General features: G+C 40.8%; 1 long non-coding RNA gene across 4 annotated transcripts in view; it reads right to left on the bottom strand.

Moving 5' to 3' along the window:
• Nucleotides 1-20,628, bottom strand: part of LOC124977917 (uncharacterized) — a 127,163-nt gene extending 106,535 nt beyond the window's left edge. For all 4 annotated transcript variants that reach the window (XR_007107284.1, XR_007107285.1, XR_007107283.1 and 1 more), the window contains exons 1-4: nucleotides 20,370-20,628; nucleotides 18,796-18,929; nucleotides 17,626-17,758; nucleotides 15,670-15,763 (exon numbers count right to left, since the gene is read on the bottom strand). This is a non-coding gene — a long non-coding RNA (uncharacterized LOC124977917). The remainder of the gene's footprint in view (nucleotides 1-15,669; nucleotides 15,764-17,625; nucleotides 17,759-18,795; nucleotides 18,930-20,369) is intronic.
• Between the last annotated feature and the right edge of the window lie 2,141 nt (nucleotides 20,629-22,769).

Genomic DNA, 22,769 nt, shown 5'->3' with positions numbered 1-22,769 from the left:
TGAATACCTATTGGAATGACTAGATCAAAGTTAAAAATGGTAAGTGCTGGCAAGGATGCAGATGAGTTAGAACTCTCAGAGGTATGCAAAATGGCAGCTATTTATAAAGCTAAACATGAACGTACTGTAGGTTCTCCTTTCCTTGATTTGTTCCTTAGAGAAACAAAAATTATGTTCACACAAAAAACATAGAACACACAAACATTAATGGCAACTTTATTCATAACCACCTGGAAACAATGCAAATGTTCTTTAACACATCAATGGAGAAGCCCACAGGTCCATCCATACCATGAAAGACTACTGTATTCAGCACTCTCCAAAAAGATGGAACCAATAGCATATAGAGATACTGGAGAGAAAATTCATTAAGGGAATTGGTTCACATAATGATAGAGTCTGAAGTCCCACAATAGACCATCTGCAAAACAGAGATGGTGGCACATCCACAACATGGATCAGGGCAAATGTGAAGGCCTGTGAACCCAGGGAAGTCAAATACAGTAAGTATCAGTCTAAGGCCAAAGACTTTAGGACCCCAAAGGACCCTGATGTAAGCCTTGGAGTCCAAAGCCTGGCAAGTCTGGATTTCATTGTTTCAGCTCAGGAGGGTAGCCCAGTTCAGAGAGGGACACACCAGCCATTGCTCTAATTGTTCTCTCTGGCCCCGGGTTGATCAGATGGTGCCTGGCCTCATTGAGGATGGATCTTCCCCACGTAGTCCACTCAGATCCACAGGCTAATCCTTCTTGGAAACACCCTCACACACAGAAATCATGCACACCCAGAAATAATACTTGACTACTTTTCAAGGTTTTTCTTAATCCAGTCAAGCTGACAATTTAAATGAACTATCACAATTACTGAGTAGTAAAAAGGACCACTGACCAGAACAACATGTGCAGATCTCAGATGCCTCAAACTAAGAAAAAGAAGTGTCTGTGACATACTGGAAAAGTCTAAACTGCAGATCAGCAGTCGCCAGGGGCTGGGGTGGGGAAGGGTTTACTTGAAATGAATATGAGGCAATTTGGGAGGTAGGGGCAGTGACAGAACTGCTCTCTGTATTTTGATTTTGGTGGTGATTACCTGATCACTGTGTTTGCCAAAAATTCATAGAACTGCACGCTAAAAAAGATGAAGTATACTCTACACAAATAAGCCTCAATAAATTCGACCTTCTCTCCCTGCTCCCAGCTCCCACCAAAAAAAAATAACCTGGTCCTCTTGGGACACTTGTCTACACAACCACTAATTTAGCTGAGTAGAATAAATCTGAGTCTGCAAGCAAAAGGAACTCACCTTGCTAAACGGGGGTTCCCCCAAAGCAGTTTCTGAAACAAGAACTTGGGTGCAGGTAGTTTATCTGTTAGAATCCCAGGAACAGGAGTAGGGAATGAGGAAAGCCAGTAAAGGGTACGTTAATTCAGTTCATCCAGACCTGGAACTCAGTCCCCTTGGGCATGCCCTGAGGAACTCTGTAGGATCAGTTTCCTGGTGGTTCATTCATAGAACAGGTTGCTACTCTTACCTGCTCATGTCTCTCATTGGTTTAGAATTGCTCTCCACGCCTGGAAGAGCCCCACACCTACAACCTGCTTCCAAAAGGGAGGCACTGCCACAGTCCAGCAAGGACTGAATGAAGCAAGACAAGTGTGGCTGAAATCAGAAGTGGTCGCTGGGGGATGACACTGGCCAACACTAAGCATGTACTCTACCCCTTGTCCTATAAGGAATTCTACCCCCTCACCCCCTGTGTCCAGGCATGTAAGTTTTTCACTCTCACTAAATATAATGTGCCAAGCATTCAAAAGATTACTTATAAATAACCATCAGGGGCCAGAGGAGAAATTAAGGTTACAAATTAGGAAACCTGCTTTCTATTTTTGGTTCTTCCAACCACCAGCTCTGAGACCATGAACAAATCATGACAGCAAAATGTGTCTCAGTTTTCTCATTGGTAAGATGAAGAGAGGGAGAGGTAGGCAAACTCTCAGCTCCTCCCACTGCAAGGAAGGTGCATTCCATCACCTCTCTAAAGAGCATCTCTCTGTAAATAGGCATTTTGGTGGCTTAGGACACAGGCTTTTGAATATCTCCAGTGGTGAGGAGCTCCTGAATTTGGAGGATTAAGGACTGAGGGCTCCTTGCATCAGCATCATCTGGGCACTGTCACAAACCAAATGTGCAGACTGACCCAAATTGAGGGCCAATCTACCAACAATTACCCAGTACTCATCAAAACTGTCAAGGTTGTGAAAGACAAGAAAAGGCTGAGGGACTGACACAGATAGGAGGGAACTACAGAAATAGGATCATCAGCGGAATGCAGGGTCTTGGATTCTGTTCCAGAACAGAAAAATGACTATAGTCAAAAAGTTGTGAAATCCAAACAAAGCCTGGAGTTCAGCAAATAGCACTGTATCCACATCAAGTGCCTAGTTTTGACCCTCATACTGTGAATACATAAAATGTTAACATTGGGATAAACTGGGTCCAGGTAACCAGCACTATTCTTGTGACCCCTCTGTAAATCTACAAATTACTCCAAAATAAAAAGCTTTTATTTTAAAAAATTGCTGTAATTATTGCTAGAATTATTGCTAAAATCTAATGTTCATTGACACTTTACAATCTATCAGGGAAAAGAGATGTCAGGGGGCCCCACACCCCAATCCTGTTGAACCAAACTGCCCAGACATTTGCTTAGGAACTCCCTTTTCACAATGATCCACATGATTCTAACACAGACTGAAGTTTGAAAGTCAAGCAGTAAAATTAATAAAAATGGTGTGTGTGTGTGTGTGTGTGTGTGTGTACATAGGTGCATGCATGAGCACTCATGTGTGTGTGAGAAAGAAAGGCAGACAGACAGATAGACAGATAAGTAGATACTCCTGAACTTACTCTGGAAACAATTCAAAAAATTAAATTTCCAAAATATTTTGAGCTGCTATAGTGTCCCTCCAGGACATGCACAACCTCCTCTGATGGCTACATGAATAATTAGAAGTCATGAGATAAACCCTTGCATGGCAGGTCTGTTTGCATGGTTAACATTTCCTCTCTCTCTCTCTCTCCTCTACCTCTGTTTTTTTCTCCCCTACCTCTTACAACTATTCTTTTCCAATCAGCTGAACCAATATGTGACCACTGTCTCAGCATTTTAGGGCCAGCAAAGGAAGTAAGATTTTCCTGGTTTTTGAGTTTCAAAAGTTTGGCCCTCCAAGGTCTGGCAATGACAATTGATTGTGGAATGATCCACATACTATACTACAGACTCCCTGAATGGAGAAAGGAGAAGCAGCAGTGACTGAGAAGAGTTTAGACTCCAAGGTGGACCCCCATAAAGGGACCCTGAGCCCTACCCTGTGGGATGGAAACAACAGACCCTCAGAGAACTTTGGGGATACTGTAGCAGGAGGAGGATATGCCCCACTTCCAGGGAGGTCCTCAGGAAGCAGTAATACCTCACTGATAAGTAAGGCCAAAGGATGGACTTGAAACAGCCCGCCAGTAAGTGGCTGTCCATGTCTGTAAGCCATGAGCAGCTGGAAGCAGTGTGGGGTCTGGGATGGCTGCACACAGTGGCCATGACCATGTGCTGAGAGAAGTTGGCAGAATGAGGCTAAGTGCCCACGGACAGCCTAGAGGGACAGTGGTAAAGCATTATTCTCCTGGATCAGTACAGGAAACAATGACCCTGCAGGGATCCCAGGCAGGCAGAAAGCAATGCTAACACCAACATAACTCCTCACACCAGCTCAGTATCCAAGAAGTCCTGATCTTAGCAGCAAACTTTGGAAAACCAGGAATTCCTCAAGGCTATAAAATGAAGCTACTACCAATGAAATGAAAAAATACAAAGAAAATATGAAAAAAATATCTATTTCTTTACACACCAAGTTTGCAGAATGAGTTCATACCTGCTGTAAGTCTTGTGTGTTTGCAAAAAGAACAGTAGGCTATGGATTCCCACTGCATTCCTGCATCAAAGCATTCTGGTGCTTACGAACAGCATATGATACAGATGCAGGATGTGATGCTGTCACTTGAGTGTAATCTGGTGACTCAGCTCAACACCTTCAAATGACATGTACATGACCTTCTGTTCTAAGAGGCACTGAGCACACACATGAAGATGAAGTCAAAATGTTTGTGCCATTCTACGTTCCTAAGGAGAACTTATATACACTGTTGGTGAGCATGCAAATTAGTACATCCATTGTGGAAAACAGTATGAAGGCGCCTCAAAAAACTAAAACTAGAACTACCATGAGATCCACCTTCCCCACTACTGAGTATTTATCTAATGGAAAGGAAATTAGCGTGTTGAAGAGACATCTGCACTTCCATGTTTATGGCAGTACTACTCAGAATAGTCAAGATATGGAGTCAGCCTAAGGGTCCGTCCGCAAATGAGTGGATAAAGAAAATGTGGTGCATATACACACTGCAAACCTACTCAGCCTTTACAAAGAAAAGTCTGTCATCTGCAACATGGATGAGCCTGGAGTACAGTATGTTAAGTTAAATATGGTAGGCACAGAAAGACAGATGCCATCTGTTCTTGTTCACAATTGGAAGTTAAACAAATTGATCTCATAGATGTAGGGAATACAATAGGGTGTAGTCTGGGAAGGATATGAAGGGGGATTCAGAAGGATTGGTTATCAAGATCAAAAATAGAAGAAATAAACTCTAATGTTCTATAACATTGTAGGATGTCTTTAGTTAATTAATTTATATTTCAAAATATCTGTAAGAGAGGATTTTGAATGTTCTCACCAGAAAGAAATAAAAAATGCTTGATAGATATGCTAATTACCCTGATTTTGGTATATATATATATATATATATATATATATATATATATATATATATATAAAATATATTATGGTTTAGATCTGGAATGTCCCCAAAAAAAGCTCATGTGTCAGGCCCTGCAGCAATATTCAGAGGTAAAACTATTGGTTTATGAGAGCTGTTAACCTAATCAGTGCATTAATGCATTTGATGGATTAATAATTTGAATGGAGGTAACTAATGGATTAGTAATTTGAATGGGTGGTAACTATAGGCAGGGAGGCTTGGCTGGAAGAAGTAGGTTGGCCACTGGGAGTGTGGCCCTGGGGATTTTGTCTTATCCCTAGTTCCTCCCTCTCTCTGTGCCTCCTGGTTGCCATGACAAGTATGCAGCTTTCCTCCGCTATGCCCTTCCATGATAATGTTCCACATCATCTCAGGCCCAGAGCAATGAAGTGGGCCAACCATGGACTGAGGCCTCTGAAACTATGAGCCCACAATAAACTTTTCCTGATATAAGTTGTTCTTGTGGGTTATTTTGGTCTCAATGACAAAAAGCTGACTAACACAACATGCATCAAATTATCATACCATGTCCCATAAATCTGTACAATCATTATGTATCAATTTAAATTTTTTAAATGATAATAACAACTTTAAATATGTTTGTGCATCCTATAGGGAACATAGAAAGATACAAGGCAGTTCCCAGGAGAGAGAGAGAGAGAGAGAGAGAGAGAGAGAGAGCAGGGGAGAAGGTGCAGGGAGGAAGATAGGCAGAAAATCCTAATATCTGACTGGGGACAAGAAGAGGTGCCAGGAAGAAGGTGGTGACTCAGAAGGATGTAGAAGATGTCTCAGGTCAACATAGCAGGTACCAGGACAAGCCATGTTCTAGAAGAAAGGAAGAACTGAGAGGGATTCAAGTGGAGGACCTGGGAGGATGGTAGAGGAGAAACCTAGGAAAGAAGGCAGAGGCCAGGTCTTGTTGGAATGAGGAACTTGCCTGTGTTCTGCTTCTTGCTGACATTGGGAGAGCCAGGAAGGGCTCTGTGAGGGGAGGAGCAGAAACAAGCCGAGCTTTAGAGAAGCATTTTTTCATTTTTTCTGAGCACCCCCTCATGGCCGTGCTTTGGCCCTCTTTCCCTCATCTCCTGCCCCAAATCCAATCTAGTTTTCAAGTCTCTGGGCTTCTATCCTTACTTACTGTGTTAGTCAGCTTTCCATCACTGTCACAAGTACTTGAGACAACTAACTTATAAAGAGAAAAGGTTTATTTAGCTCACAGTTTTAACGGTTCAAAATCCAAAATTGGGCAGGCCTGTTTCTTTTGCCTCTGGTGAGCATAGTGGATGGCAGTGGCAAGGTGTACACTTCAGAGTGAGTGGTCATATCTCAAGCCAGGAAGCAGAGAGAGAAAGAAGGGGTAGCCTATGGTCCTCCCACGAGGTCCCACCTCCTGAAGGTCCACAACACCTCCTAATAATGCTACTATAGGGACCAAGTCCTTAACATATGGACCTTTGGGAGATACTACCCACATTCCCCTTGCAATCCCCTTACTCCCTTCCTGCACACCCAGGTGTCTAGAATAGTTTCAGAACTGCATCAGCCTCCAGAAATTTCCAGCCTTCAGCTCATCTTGCACACTAAGTGGGATGCCTGAGAAAAACTGTAGGGAGTCATCTTCACAGGAGGAAAGGGAAGAGGATTAAGGGCAATTTTGGATGTTGCCCTATTTCATGAATCAAGAGTCAGAAGAATAAGTAAGAAAAGGAAAGGAAAACAGCTAAGAAAACAAGAATAGGGAAGTCCACCAAAACTTTGTATTGAACTGAGAGAAACCAACTTCCTTTTTTGGGTTGAAAACAAGGTGTTTTGTAGACATCTATGTAAGGGAGTCCCCAAAGGGTCTAATTATTGGAATCAGATAAATGGCCTTGTGTAGCCAACATAAGGACATAAATGGCCGTATGTCCTGTGCCTATTGCCAAAAGCCAACTTAATCTGTACCAACTTTGGGCTCCAAGGACCCAGGGTGAAGGATCCAGAGGGAATGTATACCTATAATATATTTGATTCTGAATTTTCAGTCATTTCCTAAGAGGGCAAGATAGGAACATGGCCAAGGCTCACAAAAACTCAACTGTTGTCTGCTCTTCTGTCTTCTAAGCCCACTCCTGTAATCCTGGGGAGAGTGAAACATTCCACATTGCCATCCTTTCAGTAAGCTCATTCACTCCAAAACTGTTAGCTCAAGGTCAAAATCACTTCAGAGTTTTGAAGTCCTCATTCCCAAAAGGCCCTTCCTATAAGAGCAAGAGACCTGGAGGAGACAGAAAAGACCACCCAGTCTCCCCTTGGAGTACACAGTCTGCCTCCTGGGACTACCTTCCTTGGTGGCCCAGCATGTCCCCAGGCTCAGGAGAGAGCCTGGACATATGCCTGCTCAAGTTGGACCAAAGCCGGAGCAACAGAACAAGTCCTCCTTTGAAGAAAAAAAAAAAAAGAGTAACAGTACATTGAGCACACACACCACTAGGATTCCTGCATCCGCTTCCTGTGCAAATTATTAGGATATTTGCATCAAAATCACAACAGCATTTAACCTGAGAGCCAAGGAGGCAGGAAAAACAAATGCAGTGGTTCTGATGTTATTTTATTCTATATTTCTTGTTTTTCGGAAACAGAGTAAGTAGCAAGAGAAAAAAAGCAGGTCTTCTACATGCAACTTAAACTTTAAAGATCATATTATTCAAGGAACGGCCTTATTGGGAGGGAAAAAAATCAGGGTAAAACCATGCTAGATGAACTTAATGCGAATGAGACGCTTTTAGAGAATCACCGACATTCTCATTGTTCAGCTTGAATTGCCCATATTTTTGTATTCATTGCAGACAATGAGTTCTTGTGACATCCTGGCATACATTATACTGGGGGAAAAAAATTCAACCTGCTTTATTTGTTCCATTTTCTGCTTTTAGACATAATGGAAATGTTAACAAGCTTAACATCCACGGCCTCTCATACAGCCTCGCTTCACTTTTCGTAGTTATCACGAGTCTTGGTGAGGGTAGACTGTGCTTCCAGACAAGAGGCTGTGCAAGCTCTGAGTTGGCCTGTTATGTATCCTTCACCACGCCAACTCTCTCGCTCATTCTTTTCAAGACTTCCACGGCATATAGTCTCCATTATGATTACAATTATCTCAACCGTCCTTCAGAAAAGAATGTGAGGCTTTTACTACGTGAACCAGTTCAAGGAAAAGCTCCCAGGGTCCGGGACATGAATGTCACCTTGTTAACCCCTTTTATATGAATTCAATTACACCTGGTTTTAGAGCCTGCTCACTCCCCTTGCTGGATGGGTTTCCTGTACATTAACTGATAACATGATAAGTGTTTAATTTAGAGTTCTCACCTAAGGTGAGAGCTGTATAAATAAACTATTTCAGCCTCATAGGAGAAAGAGGAGGAGGCAAAATACTTCTATTTCTTTAAACACTGTGCAGGACTAGAATTTGCAACAGAATGACCATTCTGTTTCCTACTTTTATAAAGAGGTATATATGATTATTTTTAAGTGCCCAAACTGTTTTTTTCCTTTTTTCTATGCTGAGGATGGAATCCAGGGCCTCACACATGCTAGGCAGGTGCTCTACCACTGAGCTATACTCCCAGTTATAAATTTTTTCCAAATGGAAATTTTTCACCTGATAATAGATATTTTTCTGTTTGATTACACTTTTCACCTACTTTTGCTATGTCTATATCATTATAAACCCCACTAACATCCCCCCCAAAAAAGGAAGGATGAATTTTATATAGAAGCCAACTTTGGGCTCCAAAGGCCCCAGGTGAGCAGATACAGGTTTAGCTTCTAATGAAGTTCGGAGGAAGCATGACAACACTTCTCAGCCTACCAAGTCCTTCAAAGGTCTCCCTGTCTCCCTTGGATTCATGGGAGGCACAGATGTACAGGACAGGATGGCCCACAGAGCCCCATGCTGCTGTAGGAAATTAGACAGTTCAATTTCTTGAGTTAGGTTGGTTCCCAAGACAATACAGGCACCTTTATGAACTTAGAAGCCTCATAAAGACCCAAAGCAGCCTTTAAAAGTGAAAGGGAAGCTGGAGGCAGTGGCACATGCTTGTAATCCCAGCAACTGGGGAGGTCTGAGGCAGGAGGATCAGAATTTAGTGACACTTTGTCTCAAAAAAATAAATAAATAAATAAAAAGGGGGAAGCTTTTCAACACTGCCACTGGGTTCAGCCCATCACTTCCTTTCTCTACTACAGCAAACATGATCACCATGTTAACCTAGAGAATCAACCTGAGGGGACTGGGAGAAAAAAATGACATAGTGAGTAAGGAACAAATTCTAGCCAGAAACTCATGCTCTGAGGGTCCATCTTTCTTCATCTTTCCATCAGTGGCTTTGGATTGACCCTTCCATCTCCCATGGGGGCAGAATTCTATGAGCACGATTCACTGATCTTTCCCTCAGTTTTACATACTAATAGTGGATAACATTAATCTTGAATCTCTCAGCATCTTTTCCATTAAATTGGAATTGCTTTCTCATTAAAAAAAAGGGGGGGGGGTAATATAGCTCAGTGGTAAGACACCCCTGGGTTCAATGCCAGAAAGAAAAAAGTAAAGGGAAGGAAGGAAGGAAGGGGAGAAGAGAAGGGAGGGGGAGACAGAGAACTAATGCGCCCCATACACTTTGGTGGAGTAAGTCTTTCTGGAGGACAATTTGATAATATGCATTTAAAGGACTTAAAAATCTTGCTAGTTGCCATGATTCATACCTGTTGTCTCAGCTACTCAGGAGGTTGAGGCAGGAAGATGGCCAGTGCAAGGCCAGCCTCGGCAATTTGACAGGATCTGTCCCGAATGAAAAATAAAAAGAGCTGGGAATTTAGTTCCATGGTAGAGCATCCCTGGATTCAGTTCCCAGTAGCACACACACACACACACACACACACACAATCTGTATAAAATGTGAGACTTTCAACAGCTAAGTTAGAAGTTTAAAATAGTTTGCAAAGGAACCACATCTACTATGTTTACTATTGTAGCAGATGTTGATCCAAAGGAAAGCAGATGCATAATTCATCACAGTTTCCAAAGCCAATTCATATACATCCCCTCCTGTGCCTCTCACAGTAACAAGGTGGATATTACCAGCCCATTTTATAGATGGGCAAAGTCAGGCCTCAGAAAGATTAACTGGTGAAAGAAATTTTAAATTATGTGTTCATTTAGTCCAAGCCCTGTGTGTTAGTCAGTTTTCCAATGCTATAACAAAATACCTAAGATAATCAATTTGTAAAGAAATGGTTTATTTCAGCCCCTGGTCAGTTGGCCCCATTGTTTTGGGGGCTGTGGCAAAGGAGCATATTATGGCATAAGAGTGTGGTGGAGGGGGCCCAGTTATCTTATTAGTGGGTGCAAAAGAAAAAGGATCAGGTCAGGGTCCACAGTCCCCTTCAAGGTCACCTCCCCAATGACCTAAGACCTCCCACTAGGCCCCACCTCTTAAAAGTTCCAACACCTCCTAATAGCACAAATCTGGAGATCAAGCCTTTACCACATGATCTCTGGGGAACATTCAAGATCCAAACTATTGTACCTCCCCCCGACCTCCCGACAGACTGGGCTGTGGGTTTCCACACCCCTTCCTAAGTCAATGCCAGCTCTCTAAATTACTGTGATGAACACCAACATTCCAGCAGGGCTTCTTCTGATAGTCACCTGCTTTTAGTGGATGTGAGGTCGGGGTTTGGCTCCCTTGAGCACTATAGCAGTAATGTGCTTCTGTTCCTCTGAATTCCCTTACTCTCTGCATCACGAGTTACTTGGCCTTACTATTCCCCATACTTAATTTGAGAATATTTGTTCAATTTGAGTATGTTTTTGACCTGCCAGGTATCTGTGAAACAAAATAACTCCTACTGATAGCTTCTTATCAAGAGTAATTTAAAACATCCATCATCTACTGCTGAATGTCAAAATAAAGGTTGAGAGAAATTCCTTGTTTCCCTAAATATGTTTTCTTTTTCACTCTTGTCAGCATCATTGTCAATCCTGAAATTATAGTGTGCCATGGAAGACCTCAGAAATTGAGGCTTCAGAAATTGTTACAATGAGAACATACAAATCAGCCTGTGGTTCCCAGAGGCAAAAAATCACCCCAGCAAAGCAGACTGGGTTCCGCCCATGTCGGCAGCTCAAGGCTTTAAAGTGCTCATTAGGATCCAAGAGCAAGATGAGCATCCTGGAGAGGCAATCGTCCCTCCTTACAATCCTGGTTAGACGTTTAGCACCACATTAGTCACTCCAGAGTTATGTGGATATGCCGTCTACTCTCCCAGATATATGTTAATAACACACAAATACATGTTAATGACACCTGCTATTTAAACAATCTTGTGATTTTCATCATGGGGAAGTTGAAGGTTGTGGGGTTTGGGGGGTTGGGGTGGGTTTTTTTTTTTTTATCTCTTTTCATCACTACGTCAACTTCCACGTGTCTCTGGGTGCACCTGCCAAAAGATGGCCAGCAAGAAGTGGAAGCTAAAGGGAGAGACATGAGCATAAAATATCCAGCCCAAAAGGGAACTTGTGTGAATGTGATGGTATGCAGTTCTCCATCTGGAAGAAAAGTCGAGCATCCCTATGTCCAGCCCAAGAGGAGTCTGGAATTATCTTAAGACCAGAGAGAAATCTGTATTAGTCCACTTTCTCTTACTATAACAAAATGACGAGTGCTGGGTAACTTATAAAGAAAGGAGGTTTATTTAACTCTCAGTTTTGGAGGTTGAAAGTCTAACTACCACTGTGCTGATTCTGGTGAGAACCATCTCGGCTATGTCATATCATGGCAATGGCATCGCAATGGTGGGAATGCATGCAGATGGAGAGATCACATGTGTTTTAGTGAGCTTTTCTCTTGCTTTGACCAAAATACCTGATAAGAACAACTCTAGAGGAGGAAAAGTGTATCTGGGCTTGTGGTCTCAGTCCATCCACAATTGGCTCCATTGCTCTGGGCCCAAGATGAGGCAGAACATCATGGTGGAAAAGTGTAGAAGAAGAAAGCAGCTCAGGACATGGCCACCAGCAAACAGAGAGAGAGCTCCATTCACCAAGAACAAAATATATGCCCCAGCCAGGCATGGTGGCACATGCCTATAATCCCAGTGGCTTTGGGGGCTGAGGTAGAAGGATCACAAGTTCAAACCCAGCCTCAGTGACTTAGTGAGGCCCTACATAACTTTGCAAGATGCTATCTCAAAATTAAAAATTAAAGAGAAGGACCTAGGATGTGACCCAGTGGTTAAGTGCCCATGGGTTCACTCCTCAATACGCATATATACTCTACCTGCAGTTACCACCCAGTTAATCCCTATCAGGGATTAATACTCTGGTTCTGTGAAAACTCTCACAACCCAGTCATTTCACCTCTAAACCTTCTTTCACAGACTCACACCTGAGATTTTTGGGTATACCTCATATCTAAAGCATAACAACATGGCAGACAGGAAACCAGAGGACAAGGAAAGGCCCATCTTACTCTTTTATAGTAACTCGCACAAGAGCATACCAGAGTCTCACAAGAACTCTCAATTCCATGAGAGGGCAGCACTCCCAATGACATAATCACTTGCACTAGCCCCCTCCCACCAAGGGTTCCGCTACCTCCACACTGTCCCTCTGGGACCAAGTTTCCAATACATGAAACTATGAGGAACACTTTCAACCCATCCAACCATAGCAAAATCCAATTGTTTCTGGAAAATCAACTAATATCCATTAAGCGCAAATGAATTGCAAGGTATGCTATGCCTGCAATTAGACAAAGATAAGCAAAATGTCCTCTGTCCTTAAATGCCTTATTATTGTAAAGAGGATCGATGGAAACAGGACCTAAGAAGTCAGTGGTAGGACATGGAATGGCACTTCAGAGCAGTACCCACAAGTGTTCCCTGTCATGAGGGTAGAAATGGAGCCCCACCCTCCCCACTGTCTCTGGAAGACAGTGGTGTGTGGAGGGTGTGCTGGCTGTGCTCACTGTAAGCAGCAGGTTTGTCAACTGGCTAAGCCAGTTCATTCCTATTATCCTCCTCTCCTCACAGTCACTTTACAGCTAGCAATGGTCATATGACAGGGATTGCTTTTGGCCAATGAAATATCTGCTAGATAAAGCTCTCAGAAAAGCTTTATATTCCTGATAAATACACAGTCTCAGAGGGTATATTTCTTTGCCATTTGTTCTGTTCCACTTTTTCCCTACCTGGAAAACAAATGTGAGGCCTGCCTGGGAGGCAGCAGCCATTTAGCAACCATGAGGCAATATGGATGAGCTCATATTCCGAAACCCTAGGCATGGTGGAATTGAAACAAAGAAAGGTCCTCAATCCAACTTCCACTATTTACAAGTTGTAAATATCATTCCTAAATAGATATACCTAGCACCCTTAAGTTATGCAAACATTAAACATAAAAGGAGGTTGTTGAAAGTCATTTTCTTTGTCTTAATTTTGAAATGAACTTGAAAAGAATATCACCTATCTCTCCCGCTACAGAAATTTCTGCAAAAAGGAAGAGGATTTGCAAATTCCTGGGGTTGGGGAAACAGATGACAGGACCAGCAATGGTGAGACCCTGATTTCATGAGTTGAAGGTGGAATTTAGGGCTGTGAACTCAGTTGGTGTCCATGTCACAACATGTAGAATAAGTCCTCAGCCAACGTGGAGTGGCTCACTAACTGAATCGCTCTAACCAGTGTAGACAAACTGCATTTGGGCTTTCCTAAGATGCTCAAATATCTTCTTAGGATATCATTCTCTCCTCTTTCAAAGGATCTCTGGATTCATTCTTAGTAAGGAGGAAGTTTCCCCATGTTAAAGGTGCAGAAATAACCCATGGGCATGAACTGTCTCTGCAATAAGCACTCTGAATAAGAACACTACATTTCTTTTCTTAAATTCTTTTGTTTATTTAATTGTGGTTTTAAAACACCCACAACATAAAATTTATATTCTTAACAATTTTCAGTGTACAATTCACAGTGTTAAGAATAACTACATTGTTTTCAAACAGATCTCCAGATTTCTTGAAGAGCTGTGTACCCATTGAAAAACAACTCCCCAATGGGGCCTAGTGGTACATGCCTATAATCTCAGTGACTCAGGAGGCTGAGGCAAGAGAATCACAAGTTTGAGACTTGCCTCAGCAACTTAGAGAGGCCCTGTCTCAAAATAAAAAATTAAAGGATTAAGGATGTAGCTCACGGGTAAAGCACCCCTGGGTTCAATCCCCAGTGTGGAAGGAAGGAAGGAAGGAAGGAAGGAAGGAAGGAAGGAAGGAAGGAAGGAAGGAAGGAAGGAAGGAAGCTCATGGCAACTACCGTGCTACCTTCTGGTTTTATGAACTTGACTCCTCTAAGAAACCCATTTAAGTGTGATCACATATCTTTTCTCTTCTTGTGACTGACTTATTTCACTTAGCATAATTTCCTCAAGCTTCATCCATGTTATAGCATGTGACAGAATAATAATCCATTGTACTTTATCCATCATCCAGCAATGAACATTTATGTTGCTTCTTTAACCAAGTTTTTATTTCTTTTCTATTTCAACCATCAACCCCTCCTGAAAGTATCATTCAGTGTTCCTTCACTTGGATAAAAACTACTGGCTTCCACCAATTATTTCCACTTGAGCATACGCATTCAAAAGTAAAGTGCCTGCACATTTGAGTGTGTTCACTGTGATATCTTAATAGCCATCACAGGTTAAAAACATGATATGTATGCAACAGTAAGAACACCATGACTGGAAGCTATGAACATTCAAAATAAATCATCCCCAGACCACAAGGAAATTAATCCAACACTTCAAGATACTATTTGAGATCATTAATCCCTAGATTATTCTCTGTCCCTATTCTGTAGTTAAATGCATGTTTGCGATAGATAGTAGGTTCAAAAACATGGCTGTATATCTATAGCTTAGGGCTCAAGAAAACATATAGCCTCCACCCTCGCCCACTGTTGGAACTACTATGCAAAGAAATGGAAGACACCTCCTAGAGGGTGAACCACAAGGAGGAGGACACCCTAGCCAAGAAGCAGCACCAAATGCAGCCATATCAGTGAGGTCATTTGGACCTTCCAACCTAGCCAAGCTCAAGCTGAGTACAGCTTCATGGGAGCCCAGCAGAAACCACAACAGGAATCTCCCAACTAATCCACCATCATGAGTTTTGATACATCATTATGGTTTTAAGTCACTGTGTTTTGGGGGTGGTTCATTACAAAGGAAGAGTTGATCGCTACTCTATGTGGGCACTAAGCTATCTCAGTGCCTGTAGTATATTTTGAAGTAAAGTTTATTTTGTTCAGTAAATAATATTTATTTTAAAAGGGACAAAAAGAGTAAACCTAATTTTACCAAGAACAGTGAACCAATGTGAACATTTTGTCATTAATATGTCCTTCTTCTCTACATCATTTATTTTTAGTTTGGTGGCAATATATAAGCCACAAGGAAAATTGTTTCTCAGAAACTAATGTTAACATTTTGTCATTAATATTCCTTTCTTCTGTATGTAATCTATTTTTACTTTGGCTGAAATACACAAGCTACACAAGAAAATTATTTGTTTTTCAGAAACTATCACGTTTGCTTGGTTCAATTTGTTCAATCAACCAGCATTTATTGGGCATCTGCTAGTTTCAAGTGTGAAGTATAAAGACAAAGGGTGTAGCTTAGTGTACAGCACTTGCGTAGCTTGCACGAGACCCTGGGGTCAATCCCCAGTAGCAGAAAAAATAAAATGTGCCACTTACCAGCTTTTGAAACAGATAAGCCTGGGATCCATCCATCCATTGCCATTTACTAGAACTTGAGTAACTTGACCATGAAAGTCTCAGTTTCCTCATTCTGTAAAAAAGGGGACACTATTACCTGATTTTCAGAATACTAAACATGATAAATCTGATTGTGTAGGAAAAGCATGAAGTTGAGTACCTGGAACAGAATAGGCACTGAATAAAGAGCACCTTCCACAACAAGGAGAATCAGGGGAAAAAGTCAAAGCAATTTCTCAAGAGAATCTCAACCAAATGACTCACCAGTCCAAAGCTTAATTTCTCCAGCAACGAGGGACTTTTCATCTACAAGAAGTCTTTGGGCAGCTATTTCTGTTTAGTTTTTTCCTAATACAATCTATCCTGATCAAAATTTCCACACTTTAGCTTCATAGTTTCAACCCTCAAATCTAAATGAAACAAGATATGTCCACATGATCGTCATTCCAGCACATTCCAACAGACATTCCTGTGCTGATAGAAACGTTCCTGTGGCACCTGAAGTAACAGCCACAAGGCATGTGCATTCAATATGTGCTACTGAAATTAGGAAATGGAATACTCCATATTATTTCATTTTAATTCATTTTAATTTAGAACATTCCAGTTCTATCCTCTGGGATTCCCTATAATTTCCCAAATATCCATGAAAGCATAGCATGGGAACAGAGCCCCTCTGCAGTTATCAAAGCAGAAATACCACATTCTGAGTAATAGAGAAATTGTAGCATCCCTAGAGCTGGCGGGATGTCATCATTTTCTATTCCTGCTGTCCAACCCAGGAAATATTGCATTAATAACTGATGAATGAATGAATACATTTTCTCAGCATGGCAGAATACAGTGGAAATCTCACTTCCTCTGTTCTACATATGAATTTCCATGAATGGAATTTAAGAACATATTCACTTTTTTGGGGGGAAGGGGGCACCTTAACTTCTATCCACCTTCCTGTCAACTAAAGTCCCTCTTTTCTGCATATCATCTCTATCCTGTGATGTGCTATTGCGTTGTGACTCTCCAGATACAAGGATTTACATTGAAATCTGGGTAACTTCTTTGCTGTCCCAATTGTGAAAACCTTTGGGGATTCTGATTCATACCAGCACCATGAGTCTCTATGGCCTCTCAACCAGTTGGAGTTGGATCCTTCTCTGACTGGGCAACTCATGACTTCTCAGTGGACAAAGATCTGGGAGGGTGATTTGGAAAAAACCACATACTGTGGGAGAAAGTTGCCCAATAGGGCTGCCAAGTAAATCCCACATCTGTGAAACAAAACAGCCCTACTCTGAATGGATGCTGAGGTCCCAGAGAGCTTGTCTTGGTAATGATATCAGAAGGTAGATCCCAACTCCCTATCTAGCATCTTGTTATTTCAGGTCATCTGATAGTCCACCCAGTATGACAAACATAGCTTCTATGACAGCATTTTGCAAACTATCCTGAGGGGAAGGACCAGGGTCTTTCAGTCTCAGATCAATACTGCTATTCATAATATATAACATAATAATACTTCTGAATATAATATAAATATAATAAATGATCAGAAAAATAAAATGAAAAAAATACAAATTTTTATTTTTAGATTAATTAGACAGAAAATAACCCTTCAATGCATAAAATCCAAATAAGCATAGTAGGAAAAATAACTTAAAAAATGAACATATCTTTTTGAAAGCATTTATAGTGATTATATAAAATTGCTGTTATTCTCATAATGTGTTTGCAGTCAACACTACAGCACAGTTACTTTGGGTCACACTCTGTTTGGCACCCCAATCCCTTGTAATTGGACAGGCTCTGTGACCATGTTGACCAATGCAGTGTAATCAGCTTCCAGGTTTAAATCTCAAGAGACTAGAATATTCTACTTCCTGTATCTACAAATATTTACCCTTGGAATCCTAAACCCCATGTACATAGTCCAGTTACCTTTTTGAAGTGACCATGAAGAAAGACCCTGAGTCCATCTAGGGTAGAGCACCATTTTCCAATCATCCCTCCAAGATCACAGGCATGTGAGTGAAGATTTCTTGGATTAGAGCAGCCTCCAGATGAATAGAACCTAGTGATCCATCAATGCAGACAAAGCATAAGAATTGCTCAGGTGAGCCATGCCTGAATTTCTAACACAAAATAACATGAAATATGGTAAAATTGTTGTATTGAAGATATTATTTTAGGGGTAGTTTGTTATACAATAATCAATAACCAAAATAAACACTAAACAAAATATTTATAGTTTTTAATACAACAAAGGAGCCTTCACCTTACTTATTTATATGTGCCCTAAGCAGGGCATGGTGGCACATACCTATAATCCCAGTGGCTTAGGAGGCTGAGGCAGGAGGATGGCAAGTTCAAAACCAGCCTCAGCAAAAGTGAGGCGCTAAGCAACTCAGTGAGACCCTGTCTCTAATAAAATATAAAACAGGGCTGGGGATGTGGCTCAGTGGTCAAGTGCTCCTGAGTTCAATCCCCAGTATTTTAAGAAAAAAAGAAAAAAAATGTGACCCAGATTAGATGGACAATTTTATTCACAGGGCGTGATATATAGTTTGACTGTTTCTAGTCTGACTGCAATGACACAGTAGAACAACCACTCACTCCTCAAAAGCGCACTTTGGGGAATGGAAAAAATAATCTTCAAACAGTTTAATATATTCATAATATTTATTTAAATATTGAATTCTATTCCAAATGAAGCAAGTAAGGCTTCATTTTCAAAATTCACTTTGACCACTCTTCAGAAGTTAGTTATAAAACTTTAACCTAAGAAGTTACAAGTTATAGCAAAGATAATGGGATGTTACTTCTATGATTAGATTATAAAAGATGTGACTGTCATCTTTGCTAACAAATCCTTAACTAGCTAGATTTAATGAAGCAATTTGCCATGCTGGAAAGACCCACATGGTAAGGAAGTGGAAACAGAAAACTACTTGGATATTCCCAAGGTTGTGGAGGCGCCCATCACTCTCTCCTGTCGTCCCCAATGGCTCAGGCAAATTCTTCTCTGTGCTAAGTGTCCCCTTGAATCTACTCCCTCAGCTCCTAGATGTGTGCTAATCAGCTTTTTGTCACTGTGGTCAAAATACCTACCAAGAATAATGTAGAGGAGGAAAGATTTATTTTGGCTCACAGTTTCAGAGGTTCAGTCCATGATTGGCAGGCTCCAAAGCAAAAACATCTTGGTAGAAGGGCATGGTGGAGGAAAGTTGCTTATCACATGGCAGCTGGGGAACAAAGAGAGGTAAGAGGAAGGAAATTGGGGGAAGATAAACCCTTCATAGGTACACCCCAAATACCTACTTCTTTCAACTATATTTGATCTCCCAGTAGTCCGTCCCACTATCAGTGGATTAACCCACTGATGAGGCCAGAGCTCTCCTGATACATAATCACTTTCCAAAAGCCCCAACTCTGAGCACATGAAGCTTTAAGGGACTTTCCAGATCTAAACCATAACAGATGGATTTTGTATGCAGTTGATGAAGATTAAACCTTGAGGCCCCTTACTTACACAGAACATTAACATTTATTAAGTGCCTTTAGACAACTCAAGATTCTGTTGAAATTTTTCTTCATTGCTTTATTAACAGTGTAAACTCCATGGGTAGAATTTTGTATCACTCTCCATAAAAATAGATTTTCCCATAACTTTGAATTTTTTAATTAAATGAATGAAAAATTTATCTATATCACTATTCATTTTAATGAACCAGTGTCTTCATTTATTTTTTAATATGACTGTTTTCCTGTTTGCTCATTCACTTATTTCTGTTTTTATTATCTTCTCTAATCCTACTCTTATGCTTTATGTAGGTAAACCTTTGTTGACCTGGTTTTTTAAAACTTCTTGAATAAAATTCTAAATTTATTTTTTCATTCTTTCTTGTTTAATGATGAAAATATTTGCTTTCTATGTCTTAGAATCCATTCACGGAGGTTTTCTTTGTGCCTTAAAATGTGGTGGATTTTTTGTGGTGTCTGAATAAAAGCACAGAGATTTTAGGATAGAAGTTTATGTGATCTTTCATATTCAGAATAGATCTCTTACTATCAATAGTTTTATATTTTTAAAAAATCAAAACTGCAGGAAAATCATGAGAATGGTGTCAATTAATTCCCATATGCTCTTTACCAGCTACTCAAACTTTACCATTTTGCTTGTGTATGTCTGTGTATATGGCTCGTGTATATATTGTGTGTGTGTATGTGCACGTGTGTGGATATGTGTGGATGTGTGCATGTGTGTGTGCCTGTGTGAACCATTTGAGAGTAAACCACATATACAATGACCCTTTGCCCCCTGATTCTTCATCATAAGCCTCATAAGAACAAGAACCACAGAGCAAATGTTTAATTCAGGAAATTGCATATTGATATAATACTATTATATAATATTAAATATATCCAATATTATTGCTCTTCACATTCCATCAGTTTTCCCAGTACTCTTCTTTAAATCAATATTTTTCCAATGCAGAATCCAGTCCAGGATACTTATTTTTATTTTCCCCTCATCTGTAGAATTGAGAGCCACTTGGAAGAGCCCTTCTTTATGGATCTGTTTTGGGCATTTCCCTTTACCTTGTGTGCATGCCTTGCTTTCTATACTTGGATGCTATATCAACATGCATGCACTGGAGCACTGTTTTGTAATCAGAACTAACCATCAGAGGCATGTCCTTTTGCCATTAGAATCCTCTTGCAGTTGAGGCCAGTTCTACAGTTGACTTCTCTTTTTCTAGAGTTGGCACTGTGGGTTCAAGGAGTCTGTCCTGGAGCAGCTGGGTGGGGGGGTCATCATACTGTTCTAGGGGACTCCATTTGTTATAAAGGAAATCCCAGGATGTGGAACTCAGTTTCTGTATCAAGAAGGACTTCTTTGGATAAACTCTTATTAAGACATTTCCTGCTCAATAAGGACCAAAAGATCATTTTAAAAGGTTTTAAAAGTAAACTAAAACAGGATTAAACCAAACAGAAACAAATGAACTTAATTGTATTTCAAATGAATAAACATAACCACATTGAAGAGAAAACTTTTAAATTAAAATATTTTTTAAAAAAAACACTAACCCTAAAGAGACTAAGGCAGGAGGATATCAAGTTCAAGGCCAGTCTCAATGCCCTAAGCAACTTAGTGAGACCCTATCTCAAAATAAAAAATAAAAAGGGCTATGATGTAGCCCAGGGTTAGTAAAGGGTCCCTGGCTTCAATACCCACTTAAGAAAAAAAAAAAAAAAAAAGCTAACCCAAGTAACCGAATGTAGTATTCTACCCTTAGTCTAAAACCAAAAAGGGTATGGGGGTTTGCTCAGTGTAGAGCATGTGCTTAGCATGTTTGATATACCTAGCACTGATTTTAAATAAATAAATAAATAAATAAACTCAAAAATAACTAGAAAAATATTAAGCTCTAATATTTGCAATTTGCAAGCTCTGGGTTTGCAATTTTGAAGATTTTCTACATTATTGAGTTTTGAGGAAATGTGCAAATAAAGGGAGGCAGGTTTCCCACTGCCAGAGAAGGGAGTTAAAAATTATAAACTCCATGGTGCCAGAATACTCTAGGAGGTTTCAGGACGAACTCCTGGCTTTTGACATAGGTAGCTGGATATACAGACAAACTGAAAGGAAGGTGGAAAGGGAGAGAGAGAGATGGAGGGAAAGAGGGAAGATGTTTTACAGTTTGAAAAGGCCTCAAACCCATGAGCACCTCTAGTGCCCAGGCTTTGGTTTCTAAATACCATCCCCAACTTGAAAAAAAAAAATTAAACAGGATTTCATATGAAAATAGTTATTTCTAGGGACACTACAAGATGAGTCTGAATACCTTGTTGACCAGAAAACATAAAAGAAGTGCTCAAAATATAATGGGGAGGGGAAGCATAAGGACTCTGGAGCCAGGTGGAAGAGGCATCCCTGGAAAAATTCAGGACGATCTGAGCATCAAAGTGATAACAAAGCAGTATGCACTGGGGCACAACTTTAATCCCAACAACTCAGGAAGATGAGGCAGGAGGTTTGGAGTTAGCCTGGACAATTTAGCAAGATCCTGTCTCAAAATATAAAAGAGCTGGGGATGTAGCTCAGTGGTAGAGCACCCTTGGGTTCAATCCCAGGTACCATAAAAAAATTTTAAAAAGTGATAATAATAGTAGAAGTTTATAATTCTACAAGTAAATTAAGAATTCATGATCTCATATGGACACTAATTAACTACTTATATCTTGGGTAAGTGAAGTCAATCAAAGAATTTAAAATTCCGAGGGCAACAAAAAAGTCTCTAAGAAAAGCCCTTTAGGTAGCAGATCTAAGTTCTAAGAACTGACAAGCAATGCTGAATTTTTCTCCTCCAAGAAAAGTTTTCCTAAAGGACAGGAATATAGAGCAATGTGCCCAGTTTACGGTCTCCAGGAAGGCGGCCAGGGACACAGGGGCTCAGGCTGGCCTGTCACATCTCTGCATGGGATAGGAAGGGTTCATTCCTTGTGATACAAAAGTTAAAAGCAAAATCCAGAGCATTCTAGGCATCTGCCCCTGTTCACTGTGATACTAGTTTTCTACTGCTGGGTAATTGATTACCACTAAGTTAGCAACTTATGGCAATCTGGACGCAGGTCAGTGGGGTCTTGTGCTCAGGTCTTATGCTGAAATCAAAGTGTCAGTCAGTTGGGGTTGTTATCTCCCCTGAGGATCAGAGTCCTCTTCTAGGCTCACTAGTAGTGGTAGAATTCATTTCTTTGTGGTCATAGGACCAAGATATTCAGCCTTGGACTCCTCTGGACTCTGAGAATATGCTTTCTATTCCTGGCCATGTGGCCTCTAGGCTGTTCCCCACATGGCTGTATGCTTTTTCCTGAGCAATACCAGAGCATCTCTTAGAAGATTCACCCTCTGTGATTTCATTGATTAGATCAGTCCTACCCAGATAATGCCCCTGAATGAACTCAGAGTTGGCCCTATCACAACTCAAAGCAACCTAGTCATGGGAGTAACAATCCATCATGTGCACAGTTCTATCCACACACACAGGAAAGATCATATGGACATGTGTACTGGAGGC

This window comes from Sciurus carolinensis, chromosome 2, assembly GCF_902686445.1.
Source record: "Sciurus carolinensis chromosome 2, mSciCar1.2, whole genome shotgun sequence".
Taxonomy (NCBI): Eukaryota; Metazoa; Chordata; class Mammalia; order Rodentia; family Sciuridae; genus Sciurus; species Sciurus carolinensis.
The sequence above is the reverse complement of the archived record's forward strand: the minus strand, read 5'-3'. Positions and strand labels throughout refer to the sequence as shown.